Here is a 26,470-nt window from a genome sequence, read left to right as displayed (position 1 = left end):
GAACCCCTGACCAGTAGTGGGTGTCGGGCCCACGCGATCTGAGGCGGCTGTTGAACCCTCGGGGGGCCAGCCTTCGAACCCCTGATCAGTAATGGGGGGCGCGGAGCCCGGTTCCTTCGCGGAGAAGGATCCCTCTCGGGGTATCCCCCTTCCCCGGTCCCTGTTGCAAGAGATAGAGAAAGAGGAAAACGGAAAAGGATACGAAATCAGACGACGTGGCGTACCTTTTCTGACGCGGTTATTAAGGCGAAGGTGAAGCGTCGCGCGCTCCTCCTGCCAGAAGCGCCGCGTGTCCCGCCGCGGAGTTAATGCGACGGGGCGAGTGGTTGGCGGGGCGGCCGTTGCGCGCGGGTGATCCGTTCGAGGAACGGGTCACGGGTGCACCGTCTTCACGCCGTGAGAGGAGGCTCTCTTGCTGTCTCAGGATGGGACGTGAGCCTGGCTGGCGACGTGACCGCTGCGCCCGCCCGCCTGCCACCGCTATTACTGCCGGCCCACTTTCGGTCGCTTTGACCGACGCGCCAGTCTGGCGCTGTTGGGTCGCCTCGAGTCGTGGCATAGGCTTCGCAACCGAAGAGGCGCGATGGTGGCACAAGTGGCGGTGCGGTTGCTTGCATGCAGCAACTGGCGTGCCGGTTGCTCGACGCGTGGGCCTGGGCCCCAGGCTGGCGTGTCAGAGGTTGGAGAAGCGCGTCCATCTGGCGCGGTTGCATGCCGCCTGCATGGCTGCTCGCCCCTTCTGCCCGTTGGTCTGGGCGAAAATGGGGGGTCGCCTGTAACCGCTGGACGGTCGTGCGCACCATGCGCGGCGGTTTGGCTTCTTCTGCCCTGAGCCGGCTTGTAGAGGAAAAAATTCGATGCAGAGGGGGTCTCCCCCCTTTTAGCCCCCGAGGGAGGGTCGGGCCTTGCCGAGGCTAGGCCGACCCTTCCTTGACAACTAAACTTTGCGTAGGTGCGAGGTATATGAACAACTTGAAAACATCTTAAGGGTAGAAGCGACGTAGCTGTTTGATGTTCCAAGCGTTGCCGTAGATCTCGCCTTGATTGTTGGCCAGCTTGTATGTTCCGGGCTTCAGAACTTTGGCGACGACGAACGGCCCTTCCCAGGGGGGCGTGAGCTTGTGCCTCCCTCGGGCGTCTTGCCGCAGCCGAAGCACCAGGTCGCCCACCTGGAGTTCTCGGGACCGGACCCCTCGGGCGTGGTAACGTCGCAGGGACTGTTGGTACCGCGCCGAGTGTAGTAAGGCCCTGTCCCGAGCTTCCTCCAACTGGTCCAGCGATTCCTCTCGGCTGGCTTGGTTGCTTTGCTCGGTGTAGGCCCTCGCCCTTGGGGAGCCGTATTCCAGGTCAGTGGGCAGGATAGCTTCAGCCCCATAGACCAGGAAAAACGGCGTGAAGCCCGTGGCACGACTCGGCGTCGTCCTTAGGCTCCAGACCACCGAGGGGAGTTCCTTCATCCATCGCTTGCCGAACTTGTTGAGGTCGTTGTAGATCCGAGGCTTGAGCCCTTGTAGAATCATGCCGTTGGCACGCTCTACTTGCCCATTCGACATGGGATGAGCCACGGCGGCCCAGTCCACCCGGATATGGTGATCCTCGCAAAAATCCAAGAATTTTTTGCCGGTGAACTGGGTGCCGTTGTCGGTGATGATGGAGTTCGGGACCCCGAAGCGATGGATGATGTTGGTGAAGAACGCCACCGCCTGCTCGGACCTGATGCTGTTCAGAGGTCGGACCTCGATCCACTTGGAGAATTTGTCGATGGCGACCAGCAGGTGCGTGTAGCCCCCGGGCGCCTTCTGCAAGGGACCGACGAGGTCCAGACCCCATACAGCGAAGGGCCAGGTGATGGGTATTGTCTGCAGAGCCTGAGCGGGCAGGTGTGTCCGCTTCGCATAGAATTGGCACCCTTCGCAGGTGCGGACAATTCTAGTGGCGTCAGCCACCGCCGTTGGCTAGTAGAAGCCTTGCCGGAAAGTATTTCCGACAAGGGCTCGGGGCGCTGCGTGGTGGCAGCAAGCCCCCGAGTGTATTTCTTGCAGCAGTTCCCGACCTTCGGCGATGGAGATGCATCGCTGGAGGATGCCCGAGGGGCTGCGATGGTAGAGCTCCTCTTCGTCGCCCAGCAAGACGAATGACTTGGCGCGTCGCGCTACCCGCCGAGCCTCGACTTGGTCGAGGGGTAGCTCTCCTCGACGGAGATATTGCAGGTACGGGGCCTGCTAATCCTGGTCTGGCGTGGCCCCGCTCTGCCCTTCCTCGACGTTCAATGCCCCGCCCTCGGGGGCCGAGAGTACCTCGGGCTGGGCCGAGGGTGCCTCGGGCTGAACCGAGGGTACCTCGGGCTGAGCCGAGGGTGCCTCGGGCTGAACCGAGGGTACCTCGGGCTGAGCCGAGGGTACCTCGGGCTGAGCCGAGGATACCTCGGGCTCGGGCGCGTCGTCGAGCTTGACGGAGGGTTGATGCAGATCCCGGGAGAAGACGTCCGGGGGGACTGTCGTTCGCCCCGAGGCTATCTTCGCCAGCTCGTCTGCGGTTTCGTTGTAGCGCCGAGCGATGTGGTTGAGCTCGAGCCCGAAGAACTTGTCTTCCAGGCGCCGAACCTCGTCGCAGTAGGCCTCCATCTTCGGGTCGCGGCAGTGGGAGTTCTTCATGACTTGGTCGATGACGAGCTGCGAATCACCGCGTGCGTCGAGGCGTCTGACCCCTAGCTCGATGGCGATCCGCAATCCGTTGACCAGAGCTTCGTACTCGGCCACATTGTTGGACGCCGGGAAGTGGAGGCGCAGCACGTAGCGCAAGTGCTTTCCGAGGGGCGAGATGAAGAGCAGGCCCGCACCGGCCCCCGTCTTCATCAGCGACCCGTCGAAAAACATGGTCCAGAGCTCCGGTTGGATCGGAGTCGTTGGTAGTTGGGTATCGACCCATTCAGCCACGAAATCCGCCAACACTTGGGACTTGATGGCCTTCCGAGGGGCGAACGAGATCGTTTCGCCCATGATCTCCACTGCCCACTTTGCGATCCTGCCCGAGGCCTCTCGGCACTGGATGATCTCCCCCAGGGGGAAGGATGACACCACAGTCACCGGATGGGACTCGAAGTAGTGTCGTAGCTTCCGCCTCGTCAGGATCACAGCATACAGCAGCTTTTGAACTTGTGGGTAGCGGATCTTAGTCTCGGACAGCACTTCGCTGATGAAGTAAACCGGCCTCTGAACGGGCAATGTATGCCCTTCCTCCTGCCTTTCGACCACAATCGCGGCGCTAACCACCTGAGTGGTCGCGGCGACGTAGACCAAGAGGGTTTCTCCGTCCGCCGGCGGCACCAAGACTGGCGCCTTTGTAAGGAGCGCCTTTAGGTTGCCGAGGGCTTCCTCGGCCTCAGGGGTCCAAACGAAACACTCGGCTTTCCTTAAAAGGCGGTACAGGGGCAGACCTCTTTCGCCGAGGCGTGAGATGAAGCGGCTCAGGGCCGCGAGGCATCCCATGACCCTCTGTACCCCTTTTAAGTCCTTGATGGGCCCCATGCTGGTGATGGCCGCGATCTTCTCCGGGTTGGCCTCGATGCCTCGCTCAGAGACGATGAACCCTAGGAGCATGCCTCGGGGCACCCCGAAGACACACTTCTCAGGATTAAGCTTGACTCTTTTCGCCTTGAGACACCGGAATGTCACTTCAAGGTCGGAGAGGAGGTTGGGAGCCTTCCGTGTCTTGACTACGATGTCATCGACGTAGGCCTCGACTGTGCGACCGATGTGTTCGCCGAACACATGGTTCATGCACCGCTGGTACGTCGCGCCTGCATTCCTCAGACCGAACGGCATGGTGACGTAGCAGTACATGCCGAACGGCGTGATGAAAGAAGTCGCGAGCTGGTCGGACTCTTTCATCCGGATCTGGTGATACCCCGAGTAGGCATCGAGGAAGGACAGGGTTTCGCACCCAGCAGTGGAATCCACGATTTGGTCGATGCGAGGCAGAGGGTAGGGAACCTTCGGACATGCTTTGTTGAGACCAGTGTAGTCCACACACATCCGCCATTTCCCCCCTTTCTTCCTCACAAGCACAGGGTTGGCAAGCCATTCGGGATGGAATACCTCTTTGATGAACCCTGCCGCCATTAGCTTGTGGATCTCTTCGCCAATCGCTCTGCGCTTCTCCTCGTCGAATCGGCGCAGAGGCTGTCTGACGGGTCGGGCTCCGGCCCGAATATCCAGCGAGTGCTCGGCGACATCCCTCGGTATGCCGGGCATGTCTGAGGGACTCCACGCAAAGACGTCGGCGTTTGCGCGGAGAAAGTCGACGAGCACTGCTTCCTATTTGGGGTCGAGCCCGGAACCGATCCGGATCTGCTTGGTGGTGTCGCCGCTGGGGTCGAGGGGGACGGCCTTGACCGTCTCCGCTGGCTCGAAGTTGCCGGCATGGCGCTTCACGTCTGGGACCTCCTTGGAGAGGTTCTCCAGGTCGGCGATGAGGGCCTCGGACTCGGCGAGGGCCTCGGCGTACTCCACGCACTCCACGTCGCATTCGAACGCGTGTTTGTACGTGGGGCCGACGGTGATGACCCCGTTGGGGCCCGGCATCTTGAGCTTCAGGTAGGTGTAGTTGGGGACGGCCATGAACTTCGCGTAGCATGGCCTCCCTAACACGGCGTGGTAGGTTCCTCGGAACCCGACCACTTCGAACGTCAGGGTCTCCCTTCGGAAGTTGGAGGGTGTCCCGAAGCAGACTGGGAGGTCGAGTCGCCCGAGGGGCTGGACGCGCTTCCCAGGGATGATCCCGTGGAAGGGCGCAGCGCCTGCTCGGACGGTGGACGGATCGACGCGCAGGAGCTTGAGGGTCTCGGCGTAGATGATGTTGAGGCAGCTGCCCCCGTCCATCAGGACCTTGGTGAGCCTGACATCGCCGACAACGGGGTCGACGACGAGCGGGTATTTCCCCGGGCTCGGCACATGGTCGGGGTGGTCGGCTCGGTCGAAAGTGATGGGCTTGTCGGACCAGTCTAGGTAGACTGGCGCCGCCACCTTCAACGAGCAGACCTCCCGGCGCTCTTGCTTGCGGTGCCGAGCCGAGGCATTCGCCGCATGCCCTCCGTAGATCATGATGCAGTCGCGGACCTCGGGGAATTCTCCTGCTTGGTGATCTTCGTTCTTGTCGTCGTCGCGGGCCCTGCCACCCTCGGCGGGTGGCCCGGCCCTGTGGAAATGACGCCGAAGCATAACACACTCCTCGAGGGTGTGCTTGACGGGCCCCTGATGGTAGGGGCACGGCTCCTTGAGCATCTTGTCGAAGAGGTTTGCACCTCCGGGGGGCTTCCGAGGGTTCTTATACTCGGCGGCGGCGACAAGGTCCGCGTCGGCGGCGTCGCGTTTCGATTGCGACTTCTTCTTGCCTTTCTTCTTGGCGCCGCGCGGAGCAGACGCCTCGGGGGCTTCTTCCGATGGGCGGCCCTGGGGCTGCCACTACTAGAAATATGCTTATTTAAGACATACATCTTAAGACAAATATCAATGCATTTTATAGAAGCGTCTTTTATCATATGGTGCTGAGTAAGGTAAGACGGTTTGTTGGACATCCGTCTTTAATGAAGAAGGTTTTTGAGACAGATATATGGTTGGAAATATCTTATATTGATTTAATACAGTTTGATTTTGAAAACCGTCTCAAATAAATATACCTTTTGAGGCATTAAGTTTACAAAAAGTGTCTTTTATTTTGGTTAGTATATTAGACACTTCTGTATATGAAACCATCTCAAATAAAGATATTATTAGAGTCATCTAGACTATACAAAATTGTCTTAGATGTTAGTGAGTATACTAGAAACTTGTAAACATAAAACCGTCTCGTATGATATTTCTGATAAGACATATTATGAAAAAACGTAGTCAATAGTAAATTCTGATTAGATTGAACTAAACATTTTTTTGGAATTTAAAATGAACTAGTTAGTTGATTGTATGTTCATACGGTTTCTATATATCATATATGTAAAAAATCTTGCTTAAATAATAAACTTCTTCAAATAAAATTATACGTTTGAAATATGATTATTTTTTATTTTCTCATCAACAGTATATTTATAGTTATAATATCGTCTCTTTGTACGATATAAGCAACCTGATAAGCGGTGGTTAATGCCATGGATATTCCTCTTTATATCCATATTACACATATATACAATATGTTTTATTAATATAGCGGTGGTTAATGCCATCTCCTGCGTCCGACGCCCATCGCCGAGGCTGAGAGGTAAGATCCGTCGTCTTCAGTGCCCCCAGCGCGGCGCCCCAAACTCTCAGGCTACACTACAACACTTATGGCCTTCTATGACGAATAGTCAATGACAATAGACTAATCCGTTATTAGTTCACCTTGTTTATGACATTTTTTAGAAGATGGCTTAGTATACTGACGAAAATTTAACCTTCGTCATTAAAATTGTCATACCATACTCTAGCATCATGTTTGTGACAATTTTCTGTGAGAAAATAGAAATCGTCATAAGAATAAATAGTCATAAACTTCTCAACACAATAATTGTGACGAATTGCATGACAATGCACATATGTCCGACATATGATGTTTAAAAAAATACTATTATATATGTTAGCTTGCGTGACCCATCATTAAGGGCAGGTCTTATTGACATATATGCTCTCATATTTGACATGTTATCACAGATATCAATATGGTTACCACAACTTATTTTTTTATAATAAATAAATAAAATCTTAGATAAAAATAAATAAAAAACCTCAATATGAATGACTTAAAACTACAATAACAAAGGTCTTCTTCTATGACAAATAAAAGTACATATTTTTATATTTTACTCATATATTTATCGTCGAGATAAAATGAAAAAATATACCGAAAGATACTGTATTTATATTTTTAATTTTAAAAAATAGCGCAAAATAATATACACTGGTCTTTACTCTACTACAAATAAAAAATAGATATTTTATTTATAATCTCTTTTCTTCTATATCTCTATCTTTATATTTATTACTATAAAGCTATAGTTTTTCTCGTTCTACCGTCATCTTTTTTGAAATAAACATTTTACTAATATCTAATTAATTCATTCTTCAAAGTCAGTTTGACACACACAATTCTCGGCCCCGCACAATGGCCCACTCGCTGCACGCGCACGCAGACGTATCAATAGATGCCGCACTCGCCGCATCACGAGATGTCGCCGCCGGCTGCCAACACAGTGGATCGTCCGCCGCTGAAGATGAGGGAGGTATCACGGCGCGTCACGCCTACACCTCGGCCCACTCGCTGTCGTCGGCTGCCTACACAGGGAGCCCCCGCCGCCGAAGAGGAGGGAGGTCTTGCGGCACGGGACTCGGCGACGGCGCCCCCTAACACATCGACTGGGAGGTCTGCCTCACTGCTGCCACACTCATCGCCAGGTACGCCGCCCTCTCCCCGAGCCCTTTCCTCACGCGTCTACTCAGCCGAGCCCTCATTGCTGCTGGCCCCTGGCCTCCGGATCGGGGCTCACAAGGGTTGCACAGGTTGTGAGGTGGCTTATGCTTTGAAAACACTAATTTTTTGCTCAGAGTATGTGGTCATGGCCCTAGCAGTTGGAGCGAGCTGTATATGTCAGACCGAGTATGTTGTTTGTTAAACCCTAGGGCATTAGCCACCTGAAATTACTTTTTTCTGTCCCAATATATTTGTTATGGTACTAATTTTTTTATTTGCAAAATCAATAACCACGGAGAATTGAGATTTTTATTTGCTTGTAACACATATAATCGGTTAGGGGCACAATTAAAATCAAATCAAATAAATAAAACCTTTTGTCCCTTCTAAAAAGGAAATCGCAAAAGAATGTAGGGAGTGCTTTTTATACTGAAGCATCCACTAGCTAAAATTATGTCTACATTGATATTTCTATTGCTCCCTTTAAAGTGCTAATATGTTTGACAACATATAGCGTCATTGTTGACTCGCTTAAAATCAAATAAACTAGAAAATAAAGTTGACCACAATTGTTTGTTTGAAAAAAGATGATAGGCTAATTCTGCCTTTGGGTCTGGTAGTCTCTTGCCAAATTTCAGTCCTTAGATTGCAATAATTGTTTTAAGTTGCAATTTTAAGTGGATGCATCTTTTATCGGCCAGTTCTTACTTCTTAGTTGTTTTGATCGATCTAACTTAAAGTTTTTCACTTTTTTTTCTTCAGTTGAAATCCAATTTACTATGCTCAATTGCCCATCGTGAAGAACATATAATTTATGAATCTTGAACTTCAGAAGTTCTTCATTTACCGTCTTATGAAACATGAGGACAGGTTTCACAACACATTTTGACATTATATCTTTATCAAGTCAGTTGTGGTGAACTGTGAACAAATGTGCTTGTTATGCATATCAACACCTCTTGTATTTGCATTCTTCCCCTAGCAGTAAGGTCAATGGCACTCAGATGGGAAATAACCGAAGCATCTTATGCCATGGCAGTTGCGCTCTTCTTCTTTGGCCACTGACTCTTACTTTCTCTTTCTGGTCAAATCTTCATTCTTTCAGACCTCTATGCTGGGTTGAACATATGTCGTTGGACAATGAAACTGGATTAGACAAACCTGGAATAAGGGTCAGGTCAGTCACAGGCCTTGTTGCAGCAAACTATTTTGTCCCTAGATATTTTGTTTGGGCTGTCTTAATTGCCAATTTAGCTCGTATTGGATATGAAGAAAAGACCATGTACATGGTTGCATATGATTGGAGGTTATCTTTCCAGAACACTGAGGTACTCTTCTTGGATGGCCTTATACAAGTAAATTTTAGTCAGAAGTCACCACGGATTAGCTATTTGGTTATGAACTTTTGATGCTTAGTGATAGTTCCCAGTTCCCACCGTGTAGATGGTTCTGGTATAAAATGTATTGCCATATTTGTAACACAGATTACTATATACAGGTTCGTGATCAAACTTTGAGCAGAATAAAGAGCAATATTGAACTCATAGTAGCGACAAATGGTGGAAATAGGGTGGTGGTGATCCCACACTCCATGGGGGTCCTCTATTTTCTGCATTTTACGAAATGGGTCGAAGCACCTCCTCCCGTGGGGGGCAGTGGTGGTCCGAACTGGTGTGAGAACCATATTAAAGCTGTAATGAATATTGGAGGATCTTTCTTAGGAGTTCCTAAGGCTGTTGCTGGGCTTTTCTCATCTGAAGCCAAAGATGTTGCCGTTGCTAGGTAATTTAAATAGAGTTTGCAAGTTTTAGTAGGTATTTTCATGCTATCAGGGTTGAAGTTTACTAGGTGATGCCTGCTGAGATAATATTGTTTCACAATGCTGTTCTTTATAAGATTGCATCCGAAATGTTTCGTTCTTTATCTATACTAGTTAGCATATATCAGACTATAGTTTACATATTACTTTTGTTAATGTCATTTATCTATTTGCTTACTCAGTACCATTCTAAATTGTGCTTATCGTTCCTGGACAATATCTGTATCTTATTGACTATAGCTCTGGCATTCTGATTGCTGCTGTTACCTTACATAAAATTAGCATATAACCATGGTGATTGAGTTTGCAAGATCAAATGTTTGTTTGAATTGACTATAATTACTAAAATCTGCTCTGTGATGAAGTTTGTGGGGATCAAGTGGTACACAATCTAGCTTATAGGGGTCATTGCATAAAATCATTCTATATTAGCTGATATTTTTTTCTCGTTAATATTCTATGATTTTTTTTGAAATGCATGTTGTTTTCCATTTTTCCATGTATGCAACTGTTCTGGTTCAGGTATAAGGTAATTGATTCATTTATTTAAAGCAAAAGGGAATAGCAAAAGAATGGAATATTATTGGATGCTCGACAAGCTTGGCGGAGCTTTTGTAAGTAAACAATATTTTCTAGCTTTGGTACCTACAATCTTCTGTACTTCCCCATTTGTCTGATGCTTCAAGTTGGTCTTTTTTTTCTATAGGCTCCCAAGCCATCTTCTGGACCTCACAAGTCCAGGGAGTGCCTGCCTCTGATCCTCATCATCAGGAACAGGCTCAAGTATGCACCGACGTACCGTGAGGTCATTTCTATCCTGATGCAACACCATGTACTTGTTGATGGCAAGGTCAGGACTGACAAGACCTACCCTGCTGGGTTCATGGGTATGCCTATATCTCTATTAATGCATAAAGATACCTATACACATATTTTGGTTGCTGATTTGTGGTGTCATTTTTTTGGCAGATGTCATTTCCATCCCTAAGACAAACGAGAACTACAGGCTGCTTTCGTCTTCACCCAATCAGGGATGAGGATGCCAAGGTTAGGCCAATTCTCTTACACATCATCTCTCATTGTTTTAGTTGAGCATGATGATCTTGGTAGCTGTGTGAGGTTGTTGTTTTTCATTAGTAGATCTGTGTACCTTATCCTTGCTATACTGTCCATATATGATGTGTGCATGAAAGTATTGCATTGAAATTGTCATGTGCTACAATCGTTAGGACTATTAATAGATGTTGCTCTGTCTATCTATCCATTTACATCGCTGGAAATTCCCATGCCCTTTCATAGTATGCCTGTGAAATGCTCACTGCTTTTCTATTGATTTGTGTGCAGTTCAAGCTCTACAAGGTGAGGTCTGTTCAGTTTGGCCAGAAAGACATCCCCTATCTGAACACCTACGACGACCGCACCATCCGCTACCCCGACCCGCTCATCAAGGCCAACGACACCATCAAGATCGATCTGGAGACCAACAAGATCATGGACTTCATCATGTTTGACGTCGGCAACGTGGTCATGGTGATCGGCAGGAGGAATACCGGGCGTGTAGGAGTGATCAAGATAAGGGAGAAGCATAAGGGCAACTTCGAGACCATCCACGTGCTGCTTGGAGCTTTTTGCTATGTCTAGTTTTCTCCTATTTGTTGTACAGGAAAACATAGAATGAAATTCAAATTTGGTGGCCACAAAAGTGTGGAGACTTGATTTCATATAAAGTTAGGCTTAACATTAGTGCAAACAGTTGTATTTTAGTTTAGATTTAGAGTACACTATGTATGCGTTGTTTGACAATGCTTATTTATGATATATTGAATGGTACTTATTTATATTAATTAATTATAATGTTATTCAATATATGTGTATGTATATTTCTCTTTCAAATTATTATAACGTGATATCTGATACTGCCGTGTAAGTCATTTCGTTTAAATCTTAATAAGACAGTCACCAAAATGTCTAATATCAGTCTCCTAAATAAGACGGTTTCTAAAACGTCCATTATTAGTCACCTAAATAAGATGGTTTCCCTATTGTAATCGTCTATTATTGTAGGATATTCGAGACAGTTTGATAAATACTTTATGACTTATAATGTTTGTATTCTCTGCGGTTCTTTAGAAGCAGTGTCTTAAACAAAAACCTAATTCAAGACGGTTTATCGGACAAAATGACTTAAACAAATACCTTTTTCAGACGGTTATAAATTAAAAATTGCCTTATATAATATCTTTTACGACGGTTTATAACCATCTTAAAAGTGGTACATCTTTTACGACTCCATCAAATTTGGACACTTCATAAGCGTCTTAAGAACTGAAAATTAATCGTCTCATATAACATGTTTTGTAGTAGTGTGCTTGTCCTTTCGGAAGATAGCCTCGACCGCCTCCTGGCCGGAGGCGAACTTGGTGGCGATGTCCATCAGCTCGCTCGCCCTGGTGGGGGTTTTGCGACCCAGCTTGCTCACCAGGTCGCGGCAAGTGGTGCCGGCGAGGAACGCGCCGATGACATCCGAGTCGGTGATGTTGGGCAGCTCGGTGCGCTGCTTCGAGAATCGCCGGATGTAGTCCCGGAGCGACTCCCCCGGCTGTTGCCGGCAGCTTCGAAGGTCCCAGGAATTCCCGGGGCGCACGTATGTGCCCTGGAAATTGCCAGCGAAGGCTTGGACCAAGTCGTCCCAGTTGGAAATCTGCCCCGGAGGCAGGTGCTCCAACCAGGCACGAGCAGTGTCGGAGAGGAACAGGGGGAGGTTGCGGATGATGAGGTTGTCGTCGTCCGTTCCACCCAGTTGGCAGGCAAGACGGTAGTCCGCGAGCCACAGCTCCGGTCTCGTTTCCCCCGAGTACTTTACGATAGTAGTCGGGGGTCGGAACCGGGTCGGGAATGGCGCCCGTCGGATGGCCCGACTGAAAGCCTGCGGACCGGGTGGTTCGGGCGAAGGACTCTGATCCTCCCCGCTGTCGTAACGTCCCCCACGCCTGGGGTGATAGCCTCGGCGCACCCTTTCGTCGAGGTGAGCCCGACGGTCGCGTCGATGGTGCTCGTTGCCGAGGTGGCCCGGGGCCGCAGGCGCGGTGTTGCGCGTGCGCCCGGTGTAGACCGAGGCTTCCCGCATGAATCGGGAAGTCGCGGCATGAGGTTCCGAGGGATATCCTTGCCTTCGGGATGCAGTGCTCTCGGCCCGCCGGGCCGCGGCGCCTTCCAGGAGATTCTTGAGTTCTCCCTGGATCCGCCGACCCTCGGTGGTTGACGGCTCCGGCATCGCGCGGATGAGCATTGCTGCGGTTGCCAGGTTCTGACCGACCCCGCTGGATGCGGGCGGCGGCCTGATCCTGACGTCGTTGGCGACGCGGTGCTGGAGACCTTGGGGCCGATAACGTATTTCTCCGGCCAGGGGTTGGCCCACCCATGCCTGTCCGACGTCCCGACGGATCGGCTCAAGCGCTCCCGTTCCCTCGTTGAGCCTGGCCTGCGCCTCGCGGACTTGCTCGAGTTGTGGGTCGTAACCCCCCGCCGGAGCGGGGACCACAGCTAGCTCCCGTGGGATGTCGGCGCGAGGCACCGGCCTAGGGAGATCACCATCCTCCGGCATGCCAAGATGGTTGCCTTCGGTGGGATTCCCTAGCTCGACGTGGAAACATTCGCGGCTTGGGCCGCAGCTCTCGTCGCTAAGGCTGCGGCTTGCATCGGAACAGTCGGACAGACAGTAGTCACATGCGGCCATGAAGTCCCGCACGGCACTGGGGTTGCCAAGTCCGGAGAAATCCCAACCGATGCTGGGGTCGTCATCTTCCTCGGACCCAGAGGGCCCGTAGGTCGAGACGTCCGTCAGTCGGTCCCAAGGCGATCGCATACAGAACCTCAGTGGGGTTGCACTCGCCTCAATGAGGGCGCCCGCCAAAACGAGGTCGTTTGGCGGGTTGAGGCCGAGTCGAAATGACGCAAGATGGGAGTTAGTCGTTACCTTTTGGTCGACGAGGAGCGACGTAGTCACATCGGGGACTGGTTGCGCCGTCATCTCTGGTTCGAGGGCGACGTCCTGCAGGCTTTCCGCGAGCGCGCCGGCGTCGTCTTCTTGCTCGGGGTCGTCGTGCCGCGGGGGGACGGCGCTTGCCTCCGTCTTGAACGCGAGGTCGATGTCCGGCGTGCCTTCCGTCGGGGCGTCGGGGGCGTCGATTCGCTCGACGGCCGGCGAAGCGCGGCCTCCCGTCTGGCCTTGACGGCCCCGCCTCCTCCTCCGTTGGCGGGGGAGAGAACGGAGCGAGCCCGAATGTTGCTTTTCCACCACGCGGGGTAGACGTCGTCGATTCCGCCGCCGGCGGGCGGGTTGTCGGCCGCCATTGTCGTGGTCGCACGGCGGTGGAAGAAGTATCATGTCGTAGCTGCCGTCGAAGGACATGAACTCGAGAGCCCCGAAACGAAGCACCGTCCCGGGCCGGAGAGGTTGCTGGAGACTGCCCATCTGGAGCTTGACGGGGAGCTATTCGTCAGCACGCAGCGTGCCCCTACCTGGCGCGCCAACTGTCGGCGTTTCGAGACAGGGGGGTCCCTAAGCCGACGAGTGAGTGTGCTGCGTGCCCCAGCCCAGATGGGTCGAGCGCGTGGGCGAGCGCGGAGGGGGGAGAGGCGAGGCGGCCGGAGCCGAGCGTGAGAGAGGTGGAAGTCCCGCGGCCTTCGTGTTCGTCCCGCGCCCAGGTCAGGTGCGCTTGCAGTAGGGGGGTTACAAGCGTCCACGCGGGTGAGGGAAGCGAGCGGCCCCAAGAGAGCGCCTGTCCCGTCCTCGGTCCCGCGCGGCCCACCCTCTCTGAGAAGGCCCTGGTCCTTCCTTTTATAGTTGTAAGGAGAGGATCCAGGTGTACAATGGGGATGTAGCAGAGTGCTACGTGTCTAGCGGAGGGAGAGCTAGTGCCCTAGGTACATGCCGATGTGGCAGCCGGAGAGATCTGGGCATCCTGCTGGCGTGATGTCGTGGCTATCGGAGGTGCGACGGAGCCTGATGGAGGGACAGCTGTTGGAGCGGTCGAGTCCCTGCTGACGTTGTCCTGCTGCCGTAAGAGAGCTGGGGGCCGCCGTCGTCATAGAGCTCGTGGAGCGCCATCATTGCCCCTCTGGCGGAGCTGGCCGGACGAGACGCCGGTCTTGTTCTCCGTGACCCGAGTCGATTCGGGGTAGGATGATGATGACGTTTCCTGTTGACGTGGCGGTCTGTGCTCTAGGCAGGGCGACGTGGGGTTTCCTCCGAAGCCGAGGTTGAGTCTTGCCTTCAGTTGCCGTGGCCGAGCCCGAGCCAGGGGGTCGGGCGAGGCGGAAGTCGTCCGGCCGAGGCCAGGGCGGAGTCCGAGCCCTGGGGTCGGGCGAGGCGGAGTTTCGTCGTCTTCCGGGTCTTAGCCCGAGTCCGAGCCCTGGGGTCGGGCGGAGCGGAGTTCGCCGTCTTCCGGGTCTTAGCCCGAGTCCGAGCCCTGGGGTCGGGCGGAGCGGAGTTCGCCGTCTTCCGGGTCTTAGCCCGAGTCCGAGCCCTAGGGTCAGGCGGAGCGGAGTTCGCCGTCTTCCGGGTCTTAGCCCGAGTCCGAGCCCTGGGGTCGGGCGGAGCGGAGTTCGCCGTCTTCCGGGTCTTAGCCCGAGTCCGAGCCCTGGGGTCGGGCGGAGCGGAGTTCGCCGTCTTCCGGGTCCTGGCCCGAGTCCGAGCCCTGGGGTCGGGCGGAGCGGAGTTCGCCGTGGCGCCTTTGGCAAGGCCTAATTGCCTGTCAGACTCACTCTGTCGAGTGGCACTGCAGTCGGAGTGGCGCAGGCGGCGCTGTCCTTCTGTCAGACTGGCCAGTGGAGCGGTGGAGTGACGGCGGTCACCTCGGCTCTGCCGGGGGCGCGTGTCAGGATAGAGGTGTCAGGCCACCTTTGCGTTAAATGCCCCTGCAATTTGGTCAGTCGGTGTGGTGATTTAGTCAAGGTTGCTTCTGAGCGAAGCCAAGGCCTTGGGCAAGCCGGTGATGTGTCCGCCATAAAAAGGGGGCCTCGGGCGAGACGGAAGTCTCTCGAGGTCGGCTGCCTTCGGCCGAGGCTAGGCTCGGGTGAAGCGTGATCGAGTCACTCGTGTGGACTGATCCCTGACTTAATCGTGCCCATCAGGCCTTTGCAGCTTTATGCTGATGGGGGTTACCAGCTGAGAATTAGGCGTCTTGAGGGTACCCCTAATTATGGTCCCCGACACAATCGCTGCGAGAACAAGTGGCCTCAGAAGAAGGAAGAAATGGAGAAACACCTTTGCAAAAGTGGGTTTATGCCGAACTACCTTGTATGGTACCGTCATGGAGAGTCTATTAGACACGTTGACGTGGAGGTGGAGCTTGATGACGATCATGATAGGATGGACGATATGTTGCATGATCTTGGTAGGGAGGTTGAAATGAACGCTGAGGAGTCGGGGCAGCTTCCACGCGATGCTCAAGAATTCTTCCGGCTACTCGCCACGGGAGAAGAGAGACTGCACGAGCACACTCAGATGTCAGTTCTTGGGACTCTCACAAGACTAATGGCGATAAAGTCGAAGCACAACATTTCAAACAGTGCTTACAACGACATCGTCCAACTTATGGGCGAGGTTCTCCCGGAGAATCATAAGTTGTCAAAGAATATGTACTTCACAAAGAAGATGTTGGCTGGTCTTGGGATGACATATGAGAAGATCGACGTGTGTCCCAACAGTTGCATGCTATTCTTTGAGGAGGACGACAAGCTGGACTGTTGTAAGCATTGTGAAGCTTCTAGATATGTCGAGGTGACAAATGATGAGGGTGAATTGGTAGTTACGAAGGTCGCAGCTAAGCAACTTCGTCCGTTGCCCATCATTCCTCGGCTTTCAAGGTTGTTCCTCAACAAGGAAATAGCTCTGCATATGACGTGGCCAAAGAATGGTATACGTCTCGTCACTGATCCAGACATAATGGTCCATCCGTCGGACGGTGATGCGTGGAAGGCATTTGACGAGTTTGATCCCGAATTTGCAAACGACCCTAGGAGTGTACGGCTTGGTCTATCGACGGACGGATTCACACCTTTCAATACCAGTGCAAGCCCTTACTCGTGTTGGCATGTCTTCATTGTGCCATATAATCTTCCTCCTGAGTTGGTCAATAAAGAAGAGTTCATGTTCCTTGCACTAGTCATCCCAGGCCCCGAGCATCCAGGGCCAAAGCTGAATATGTTTGTTCGCCCTTTAATTGAAGAGCTGAAACAATTGTGGAGAGGTGTGAAGGCTTATGACAGCCATATTGAGAAGGAGTTTACCATGCGCGCTGCTTATTTGTGGTTAGTGCATGATCTGCTGGCGTATGGAGATTGGTCTGGATGGTGTGTCCATGGTTGGTTGTGTTGTCCCATATGTATGAATGATACAGATGCATTTAGATTGAAGCATGGTGGGAAAGTGTCATTCTTTGATGCTCATCGACGTTGGACTCCATTCAAGCATGATTTCAGGAATTCGCTTACTGCATTCAGAAGTGGAGCCAAAATCAGAAATGGGGCACCAAAGAGGCAAACTGCACCGCCGATAATGGCATGGCATGCTTGTCTGAAGCAAGGAGAAAATGATAGGTTCCAAGGCTACGGGGAGGACCATAACTGGACCCATATTTCATCAATATGGGAGCTTCCGTATGCAAAAGCCTTGATCATGCCGCGCAACATAGACTTGATGCACCAAGAGCGTAACGTTGCTGAAAGCATCATAAGCACATGTTTCGATGTGACTGATAAAACGAAAGATAATATGAAGGCAAGAAAAGACATGGCTGAAATTTGTAAGAGGCCGATGCTCAAGTTGAAAGTAAGCGATAAAGGGCATGAAAGTAGGCCGCGAGCTGATTACTGCCTCAAGCCAGATGAAAGGAAAGAAATATTTAAGTGGTTGAAGAATCTGAAATTTCCAGATCGGTATGCGGCAAATCTGAAACGGGCAGTCAATCTGAAGACCAGTAAATTGATCGGTTTGAAAAGCCATGACTACCATATTATTATGGAGAGGCTGATGCCCGTGATGTTTCGAGGCTATTTTAAGGATGAGCTTTGGAGCATATTTGCAGAGTTGAGTTACTTCTATAGGGAAGTATGTGCAAAGACGGTATCGAAGAGGTTGATGCAGAAATTTGAGAAAGAAATTCCAATTCTTATTTGTAAATTTGAAAAAGTTTTCCCACCAGGATTCTTCAATGTGATGCAACATCTAATTGTGCATTTGCCTTGGGAAGCTTTGGTAGGCGGACCAGTGCAATTCAGGTGGATGTATCCTATAGAAAGGGCGTTGAAAAAGCTCAGGGCGTCTGTTCGGAACAAGGCTAGAGTCGAAGGGTGTATTGCGGAGGCTTTTGCCCTTAAGGAGATATCTCAATTCTCAACCAGGTATTTTGCTCGAGCCAACAATGTGTTTGCGCCTTCAGTGCGACTTCATGTCGAAAATGAATCACCCCAAAGCACCTTTCAAATTTTTGCGAATCCGGGTAAAGCAGTTGGAAAAGGGAGTGTACGTGACATTGAAGCATCAGATTTGAACACGCTAATGCTATATATGTATAGCAATATTGACAGCACACAGGAGGCGTTCGAGTAAGTTTTCCTCATAGTTACGTCCATTTTCTCATCTCATAATTTATATAGTGTGTAATCTCCATGTTTGTAATATGTCCAGCATGTTTGATGAAGAATGTTGGAAATCTACTAGTAAACCTACGACCATCCAATTAGAAAATCTTCGAAGTGATGGGTTGAAAGGTGGACCAAACTTCGTGCAGTGGTTTCGTAATTATGTTAGTAATTGTCGTTCTCTCATTGTCCATACTTAATCTTTGAATTTTGGACTTGGAAGATATAATGCATATACTAATTCCTTGTATAGGTTTCCAAAAACTTTGTGCACCCGGACTTGCAGCAAATGGCACATACCTCTGTGTCCGTCCGAAACTATACTCGCTATGATGTAAATGGATATCGCTTCCGAACCACGAAATTGGAGAAGAGTCGACCATTGGCAGCCACCACAAATAGTGGTGTGTTGGCAAGTTCATATGTTGACGATGACAAAGTAGTGGACTATTACGGTGTTCTTCAAAACATTATAGAGTTGATTTTCGATGGCCCCAAAGAACGTAAAGTCGTGTTTTTCGAGTGCGACTGGTTTGATGCTCATAGTGGGACTCGTGTCGACAAGTATGGTAATGTCGAGGTGAAGCATAGCTCTAGGATTCCGAGCAGTATGAGCGATGTTGTCCTTGCAAATCAGGCAAAACAGGTGTACTACCTGCCATATCCTCACCCAAGCCTTAGGGCTTGGTGGGTTGCAATCAAAGTCAACCCACAAGTCGTCGCTCCAGAGAGTGCTGACTACGTGAGTACGAGTAGGGACAACGATGATGCTGTTTTTCAACCAGAAGCGGCGTCGAATCAAGACATAGCTCACCGATTCCATGTGACCAATGGAGAAGGACTTGAAAATCTATGTTGCAATTCAAGCGACTTAATTGAAGAACCTAGGTCAAAGCGCAAACGACCTATCATCGTTAGAAGATCAGTAAGGATCCAACGAAATCAAGAGCGTATGAATAAACAACGAGCCGAAGAAGCATCATCGGATGCAGATGACTTTTGATTAGTATGTTTCTTTTAGTTAATCAATTAAGCTATGTATTCCAATTTTCACATTATTAATTTTCATATTATTTGTTTCATATACTGTGGTTTGACATTAATTTATCTACAGTTGAACATGTTCAAGCATAGGAGATCGAGGAGGAGTGGGGGCAGCGCGGCCAGCGAGGACAGCTCGGGCAGTGGCCTTTTTCAGGGCACCTCACAGAGCCGACAGAGGCAGCAGCAACTTCTAGACTGTCTAGACGAAGTGCAGGATGAGGAGGGTGAGCAGGAGGCTCCTCAGCAGGATGCTCATGTGCAGGGTGACGAGGGTGAGCAGGATGAGGAGGGTGAGCAGGATGAGGAGGTTGACCCTATGGGGCAGGCAGCGCGGGCGACGCGTCAGATGGTTCTACGTCCTTCATGTATTATTATGCATATTAGTTTAATTGATATTAGTTTTTAATCATTTCATCATATTGAATTTACTTGTATACTTAGGTATAAAAAGAGCAATGCGCTTGGTCCGGGACCTGCCGAGAGGAGGCTCATCCGGCCGCATGGAGAATGGTGGGGCTTATTTCTGTTGTGTTAATTTTTTAATGTGAACGTGATTGCACTGGTTTACTTGTTTTATTAATGTTTGTAAGTCATGGGAAGACTTGAATTGGGACGGTACAGGCAGACGTCCCAAGGTGAACGCGGTGTTGGGTAGCCTCTGTCGCTTCTACTACCCTGGCATGGTGGAGCTCAATGGCGAGAGGTTCGCGGCTATGCAGTGGGCCGACTGGGGTCTAAAGGACTATGGGCATGTTTGTTTCAGCTTTTTTCTGACCAGCTTTTCTGAAAATCTGGCTGTGGTGAGAATCTGAGTATCATTACGATTACGTGTGGAGAAAGATAAAGTTATTTATAGGGCTCAGGATCTAGAAAGTGACGGATTCCTACTATTACAACGGCTCAACCGATTATGTGTTTATGTTGATTTTGGATGGTTTTTGCCCCAATGAATTTTATAAAAGCTGGCTGAAAAGCTGAGCGTTTGGCAGTCCGCAGCAGCTTTTGGTGGCCAGAAGCTGCCAGAAGCCAAAACAAACAGGGCCTATGTCCAGCCAGGGGAGTCAGGGGAAAGCAGTAGCGGAGGGGGAAGTTTGGAACAAAAACGAAGGACTTGTCAGGTGGCTGTGTGGGACGAGTTCTGGGTGAGTTTACTTTCTTATATAAGCAATTCACTGAATTATTGCTTCTCCTAATATGACTTTAACTTAACTTCTCCATTGATATGTAGGGGAGGTTCCAATTGCCGAATGAGATCGAGGAGGATCAGGCTCAGTGGGCACGTGTGAAGAGGCACTTTCGGAAGTGCGCTGATAAGGTAATCAAGGATGCCATGTACAATGCTCGCATCGCGGCCGTCAACTACTACTACAAGAAGATAAAGGGGCAGAAAATAAGCAAAGCATTAGGGGCCAATGAGATCTACCTCACAGAGGAGCAGTACCTGGAGAGCGTTGTGGATTGGCTGTCGAAGGACATGGAAGCCTGGAGGTGGTTGGCTAAGAGATGGGCGTCGCCAGAGTGGATTGCAGAGTCCCAGAAGCACCGTACCAACCGTGGCACTGAAGGACCGGGGCACAGGTACGGCGCCGATGGACACCTTGGTACCGCACGCCGCATGGTAAGTATATAAATCAAACTTGTATGTTACATCTATGAAAATTCTATGGTTTAACTCTTCTTTTTCATGCAGGAAGCTGAAAGTGGAGTTGCTCCAAGTTTTATGGAGGTTTACGTCCGTGGTCACCGTGGCCCTGATCCGGCTAACCCTGATGTGCTATGCAGCGAGGCGGCAAGGGAGAAAATGGTAAACAAGTTTGTATTTATGAATTAAATTGCATATTTTGTGTCTAACTCCAACTCTAACTTTCTTTGCAGAATGCATATGGGGAGGAAATGACTCAACGCCATGGGCCTGACATCGACTGGATGCATTCAGACTTAGATGCCTCGGCGTTGTACCACAGTGGTGGGGGTAGAAAGCATGGCAGGTGAGGTGTTTGTGTTTGATTCGACGATTTCATTAACAAGAATGTGTCCACTTAATGGTCAACTATGTGTATCATGCAGGTTTGCCTTTGGCACCGACGTTGTGGAGTATAACAGGACAATAGGTCAAGGGAAGGCATCGTCTTCGGGAGGGAGTTCTCGCTCCTCCAGGTCTGCTCGAGAGGCTCAGCTGGAGGAGGAGACTCGGGCAGCACAGGAGCAGGCTCGAGCAGCGCAGGAGCAGGTTGGGCAGCTGACGCAATATATGGCTTCTTATTTTCAGGTAATTCGTCTATCTCATCAAGTGTTGTCATTGAATTCAAAGTATAATGTTGCGATTCTAACGTTGCATCCATTTGCAGGAAATGACTACTAGACTCGGCCCTGATATGAACTTGCCCGCTTTTCGCCCTCCCCAGGTAACACTATCTGAACACTTCAATTCCATAGCAACTCTTTTTTATTATCAAAAATGGCTCGCAGGCACAAGGATGGGGACAGTGGCCAGGACAAGCTCCAGCGTCGCAGCCACAGTGGACCGGTGTTGGGTGGACGCAGGCACCTCCAGGCACTTGGACGCCTCCACCACCCCAAGGATCGCAGCCAGTCCCGAGATGGGTGCCACCAGTCTCCCAGCCACCAGCGGGCTCTCAGCCATTTCATGCGTGGATGGCACCGCCACCGACGGGGTGGGTGCCACCACCTCTGGGGTGGCCAGCACAACAGTACCCGTGGATGCATGCACAGCCTCCTCCTCACCATGGATCACAGGTGACGTTCCATGTTTAGTTTTATGCAAATATTGACCAAACACAACAATGTATAGGTATAGGGATAGCAAAATACAACCTTATTTGAATGATTGATGAATTGCAGGGTTCAGCGTCACATGCTCATGGATCGGAGGGTGGTGTCAACGTCCTAGACTTCCTCGTCCATGGTGCTGGAGGGAGTGGCCACCTTCCTGGTGGCGGAGGAGGGAGTGGCCAAAACTCCCACAGCCCGCCGGAGTGAGGAGTGACTAGTGAGTAGTGAGTAGTGAGTGTGTTTTGTGAATTGTGTATTTGAATGGACAATGGACTTATGGACTCTGGACTTATTTGAATGGACTATGGATTATTTATGTATATGTGAATGTGTTTTGTGAATTATGTATTTTGTTTGTGAATCTGTATATGTGAATTGTGATATTGTGTATTTTGCTGTGAATTATTAATAGGTGCAGAAAAATCTGTTTTGGGGGGGAACCATCAATTTTCGTCGGCCTCGGTGGTGGTCGACGAAAATATGTTCCCAGGCTATTTTCGTCGGCCCCGGTGGTGGCCGACGAAAATAGCCTGGGAACATATTTTTGTCGGCCACCACCGGGCCCACGAAAATAGTCAGTCGCCCATTTATTTTCGTCGGCCATGGGAAAGCCGACGAAAATAGGTAATTTTCGTCGGTACCGACGAAAATAGGTGCCTATTTTCGTCGAACTTATTTTCGGCGGCTATTTTCGTCGGTTTAGGCTTATTTTCGTGGGTTTTTGGCCCACGAAAATTTAGGCGTTTCCTGTAGTTTGGGGTAGGCTAACAGTCAGTCTGCTAGCCAAACTAGCAGACTGCTGGTCAGACTGGTCAACAATTCCTAACATAGGTTGACCGCGTGGTGGTAGGCTGACAGACAGACTGCCAGTTAGACTGGCAGCCTACAGGTCAGACTAGGCAGATGACCCAGAGACCAGTTGAACTACCCCTGGGGCTAGTTCAACTGGTATTGACCAGAAAGTTTAGGAGAGAAAAGTGTCACACCCAGATTTTAGGGGGCCAAAACCTGGGCGCGAAATAATCAGTAAGTGTGATAGGATCAAATCTTACACATATGATGACTCATGGTACAGAAATGAATGTCACAACCTTAATATATAATGGAGTTCTGTACAAAATAATTAAATAATATATCATACGAAGACAACGATCCGGCAACCAAAGTTGACTGGGAGACAACGGCCTAGACCTCTCACGATCTCATCATAGCATCATCCATGTGCCTCATCCTGTGGTACCTGTTCTTGACCTGGGGGATGTGAGTACAACAAGGGTAAGCTCACATACGTTCATCGCTAAACAAGTTGTGGGGAATAATGTGCATGAACTCACCAAAGGTGGGAGCCCATGTGAAGTGTAAGGCTTACCAAAGAGGATGGTTAAAGCTGAGCATTGCTTTTAAAGTTGGTCAGAATTTTATTAGCAGTTACTAGGTATAAGTAGATACCAACCCAATTAAATAAGAGATCAAGATTAATAACAACACCCGCGATGCAATGCATATGACAGATTGAATTTAATTCCATAGTTTAATCATGTGGGTGTCTGAGCCGCTCATGACTGTGATCACGGCTGATTTACCAGTTTTTCACTCTGGAGAGGTTACACATCTTTACCCACAGGTCATGTTACCCATTTGCCACGGGGTTGTATAGACCCCATACACTTCTACAAAGGAAGTGAGGCAGGGTAGCACTACGAGGCCTTTCCAAAGTTCCACTAGTTCGAGAAAACCCGCTACGGATTTAAGAAGGAAGCATAGGAATCCCGCGTCCAAAAAGCTTTACATATAGTTCGACCCGAGGACCTCCCTATACTCTAGCAGCGGTGTCTCCCCGCTTGCCCCTTTCGAGTAAGGTAATCTCTCCATAGCTTTCCTAATTACTTGGCCAAGGGCGTCCCATTCCACCCTTGTGGTCGCACTGTTTTGCTGAGTGGTTCACCATGTTCCCATTAACATTATGATCTTATCATGAACAATAATTAAACAACAACGTAATTCGAACATGATCATAATAAAATATTAGTTTCCCAAAACCAGGTAGAACAATAGCAAATCTACCCAATAGTTCATTTGTTTGCAACGTGGGGGACAAACAATGCTAGGTAAACCTACTAGGTTCCATCAAATTAACCTGAGCATGTCAAAGTGATTAACAGGAACATTATTAGGTAAAGAAAAGTGATCAAGGGCACAACTTGCCTTAGACTCAAGATTCCAGGTACCAACTTGGTCTTCAAGTTCTCGTGACCTCACCACTATTCATAGCAACACATACAAATAGACAAGGATCACATAAAAATAACAGTACACCAAACATGAGAACAAACAGTGTAAAATATTCTACGCGATGCTACGAGATCGTAGGTTCGAGAACCACTAAATTCGGAGTTACGGTTATAAAGTTATGACTTTCCGAAGATTTAAGTGTTGGATATAAACTAAGGTTACTAGATGATAAACAATATTAATATGAACCTAATGCAACTAGAATGGATAAAAAAGGAGCTAAATTAAGGAAGATATGGATTTTACAAGATTAGTAGATTTATTTCATACCTATATTCATTTTCTTTATCTATTTCGAATATCTCTAATTACTCTGGACCGAAGGCACAATTACCAGAGAATGCAGGGGTTCAGGTGCAATTAATCTGTACTCGATTGTAGTTCATTCTAGATAGATAGGGACCATAGGTTGGTTTTGATAAAACAGAGGAGCTCTTTTGCAAGGTTTTCAGGCCGACGGGGTATGAGTGGATCATGACAGTTGGATCACAAGCCTACGATCAGGATTAGATCAGATCCCTAAAGACCTGGTCTCAAGCCACAACCCTACAATCTAGGATCTACGGTTGGATTTAAAATGATTGTGAATGATTCTTACACGCACGATGCACATCTAACGGCTCAGATTCCCATGATCAAACCGTTCACGCGAGATCAGATTGCATTCACCCACTGGCAGATCAATGACATCCACACCCCCATCCAAAACGATATTCAGGGTTTTAATCTTGGCAGTTAGTCACAAGATCAACAGACCCCGACCACTCACCCTCCTCATGCCTCTCAGCCGCGGTGGCGCAGCGCGCAGACGACAGCGCTTTCGCCGGAGACTGCCCAACTAGCCCCCCAGAGTCCCAGCTCCTAAGGAAAAGCGTGCAACACTTAGCGAAGATCACGACGGGCATGTTGGGGAAGTTCTCGCCTCGGTTGACGGTGCGGACGGTCCTGCCCACGCTTGTGCGCGTCTCCATGGCGGTGAGGATACTCCAGCGATGAATCAGTGATGCTTCAGCCAGTTTCCTCTTCGATTGACCCCTCCCACAGCTTCTATGCGGCCAGGCCACCCCCAGGCAGCCACGCGGGAGCTCGAGCCGGGTTGGCAACGAGAATCCGCGGCGGCGGCTGGCTTGCTCCCTCTCTCATTGCTCTTGGTGACAGCGCTTCTCCCTCACCCTAACCCGATTAATGGTGGTCTTCGTGCCAAGTTAGGGTTCATAAGAGCCTAGGGTAAGCCGCCTTATATCCCCAACAAGCTGGGGTGGGGGATGGAATCCGCCCGCGTGCGGCGAAGCCGGTATGCGCCCGGTTGTTACACGAGTTAGGTGACAGTCCTGACTAGTGGGTCCCCGGTGGCAGCGAGGGAATGAAGTGGGACGCGAGTCATAGTCACAGGCACATGGGCTCGGTTAGCAGGTGCTAGCGCGGTCAGCGGATGCGCGGAGTGGGCCGGCGTGCGCACAAGGAGAAAGAAAGGATGGGCCGAATCCAAGGAGAGACAGCCCAGTTCTGGTTTTTCTTATTTTCTTTTTTCTTTTCTATTTTCCATTTCAAATATTCAAACTAAATTCAAATCCCTGCTTTGAATTTCCAAGTTTCAAACTTAATTCCAATATAAATAATACTTCTATTGTTTGCCATAATATTATTATTATCATTATTATAATTTCGTTCTTTTAACTCTTTTGCTTTCATTTCTATTTTGTTTTTCCACTTAAATTCAAAATTTTGAATTCAAATTCACACTAAGGTCTCTTTTAGATTAAATGCATTACTCAAAAAACCCAGCCTGAGATGCACATTCTTTATTTATTTATGGGTTATTTGACTAACTTGACTCCATTAATTGATTATCAAACAGGAAGGGATTTAATAAATCTCCCAAGGTTTCAAAAATTCTCAAAACACTAACACAAATATATTTATTTATGTATATCATTATTTTTCTTTGATACAAATATTTTGTCTTTACAAATCCTACCCCCCTCAAAAGAAATCTCGTCCTCGAGATTAGTAAGAGAAAGAATGTATCCCAATCTCGTCTCCAAAACATATGCACAATCAAGAATTGCGGCATGGTGCATAACTTGTTATTAAAATATAGGTTCAAATAGACCTTATTATTATTCCTAACATAGTATCTACTTCCTATATATATATATACTCTAATCTTGTTGCTCGTTGCCTTCTTCACTGGATTCTTCACTTTCAAACGAGACCTCTTCCAAATTTTCAGGTTCACCAGGTTTAGCTTCTGCTTCCACATGGTTGACCTGCCCCCGATTGATGGATAAGGGTTGACTCTTGCCTCCAGAGGCCTGTCCCTGCTTCATTGGAGCTGGAGTAGTGTATGCTGCCCTATTGGGACAGTAGTTGGCATAGTGTCCTGTCACACCCGGATTTTAGGGGTCCAAAACTCGGCGCGAAATAATCACCAAG

The 26,470-nt window shown here is 49.6% G+C and overlaps 1 pseudogene; it reads left to right on the top strand.

Moving 5' to 3' along the window:
* Positions 1 to 7,107: 7,107 nt before the first annotated feature.
* LOC103635255 (40S ribosomal protein S4-like) lies at positions 7,108 to 11,097 on the top strand (annotated as a pseudogene).
* Positions 11,098 to 26,470: the final 15,373 nt, after the last annotated feature.

The sequence above is a fragment of the Zea mays genome, chromosome 8 (assembly GCF_902167145.1).
Source record: "Zea mays cultivar B73 chromosome 8, Zm-B73-REFERENCE-NAM-5.0, whole genome shotgun sequence".
NCBI classification, from domain to species: Eukaryota; Viridiplantae; Streptophyta; class Magnoliopsida; order Poales; family Poaceae; genus Zea; species Zea mays.
Note: the sequence above shows the minus strand (reverse complement) of the source record. Positions and strands in the feature narration are given on the sequence as shown.